General features: G+C 38.4%; 1 long non-coding RNA gene across 1 annotated transcript in view; it reads right to left on the reverse strand.

Moving 5' to 3' along the window:
* Positions 1-1035: 1035 nt before the first annotated feature.
* LOC106821221 overlaps positions 1036-1973 on the reverse strand; it is a 6279-nt gene continuing 5341 nt past the window's right edge. The window contains exons 3-4 of the long non-coding RNA XR_001395706.1: positions 1514-1516; positions 1036-1045 (exon numbers count right to left, since the gene is read on the reverse strand). This is a non-coding gene — a long non-coding RNA (uncharacterized LOC106821221). The remainder of the gene's footprint in view (positions 1046-1513; positions 1517-1973) is intronic.

Consider the following 1973-nt stretch of genomic DNA (forward strand, 5'->3'; position numbering starts at 1 on the left):
GTGATTGCCAAATCTAATGGGGATTTATTCTGAGTGATCTAGCGAAACTTTGCTACTTTAATTGCATTTCGCAAAAATACTGTAGGGGCCTACATATACGGGGCGAACATTATATAACTGTGGCGATGTTTTCTCCTAGATGTCTTTATCCGTCATACGACTGTGTGGCGCATCAACGCGTCTGATGTTCGCAAAAGGTTTACATGGATCTCAGTGTTACCGTAACAGCGGAAAGAAAGAGAGAGTTTTAACGCAGCGAGTCCTGTGCGCATTATTATTACATTATTATTATTATTATTAATTACAGGATTATAATTATTAATTATTGGATTATATTATTGCGTTATATATGCTATATTGTGGCGTTATTAATTTATAAATCCAATTTATCGATTCATTATCCAATTAAATTATTAAATTATTAAATTTATATTATATTTAAAATTATATTTAATTTGGATTTTTTATGATCCAATTAAATCCAATAAATTAATTTGTTTTATAATTATTTAGCCATTAATTAGTAATTATTAGATTATATTATTGCGTTATATGCTATATTATGGCGGATGTGAGCCAATGTGGCGCAAATGCAACGTGATGCACGTGTTTCTATTAATGACTTCATGGAAGCCGAGCGCCCGTGGCGAAATTAATAAGTGGTACTGCATATACATATTTATATTCTTATATATATATATATATATATATATATATATAATATTATATGTTATAATATAATCGGCGGTGTGTTTACGCGATGTAATTAAACAATGAAATCGAAATGCAGTGTTACTTATTGACTTCGCTACGGGCGTTCGGTTTTCAGGAAATCATCAACGGAAACATGTGCATCACGTTGCATGTGTGCCAATTCATTTTCCATCGTACGTAGCGCCAACATTATTATGTCAATTGTTAGTTAATAGGCATGAATTTACTGCGTTTTAAATATAACGATTCATCATTTCCTTTTAATGGGACACGAGTGAAAAGGTCTATCAAAAAGTTGTAGGGATATACTATATAGTTAGTACTTATGTCACTCCGTAGCTCCGTCTTTATTGGACAGATTTACAACAATTATAGCCTTCATCACGCACGCATTCCGCTAGGAAAGGCGCATGCGCATATGAGCACCATATTATTAATCATCATCGCTCGATGCATGATGTCACTGCAACCATCGGCAGCCCCCCTTACCGCGCAATGAGTAAAGGCTAAAGATATGGACAGATTAGTAAAATCATTAAAGAAAAATACGAGCTATTTAGATGGCAAAACCATGCATCGTCGGGAGTTACAATATCAGCTATATGGAGCAACCATATCGAGACCCGCTACTATAGAAACCAAACACAACTAATGTCTCATACGTCTCATGTACTCCACGAAGACACGCGCAATTAATAATGTGATGTCAGCGCAGTCAACTCTTGCACCGAGCGTGTTAATCAACGCGTTTGTCCGTGCAGGTGAAGCGAATAAACCCCAGAGATCGGAAACCGACTACCGCCTCGGCTACATTTATCTTAAGAACGGGGCGGGGCACTTTGCTTTCATCTTTATCTTCTTGAAGTTTTTCCGGTACGTGTCTACTTTACGTTATTCTGACGTCGTCACTGCCATGCATGAGCGCAAATTAAGAAATCATTGCGAACGTGCCAAAACTAGTAGTAGTCGCGATGGTGCCGGTGTCGGTGGAATATTTGAAGAAATAGCAGTAGCAGTAGCAGTAGCAGTAGCAGTAGCAGTAGCAGTAGCAGTAGCAGTAGCAGTAGCAGTAGCAGTAGCAGTAGCAGTAGCAGTAGCAGTAGCAGTAGCAGCAGTAGTAGCAGTAGCAGTAGCAGTAGCAGTAGCAGTAGCAGTAGCAGTAGCAGTAGCAGTAGCAGTAGCAGCAGTAGTAGCAGTAGCAGTAGCTGTAGCAGTAGCAGTAGCAGTAGCAGTAGCAGTAGCAGTAGCAGTAGCAGCAG

This window comes from Priapulus caudatus, unplaced genomic scaffold (genome assembly GCF_000485595.1).
Source record: "Priapulus caudatus unplaced genomic scaffold, Priapulus_caudatus-5.0.1 Scaffold64, whole genome shotgun sequence".
Lineage (NCBI taxonomy): Eukaryota > Metazoa > Priapulida > Priapulimorpha > Priapulimorphida > Priapulidae > Priapulus > Priapulus caudatus.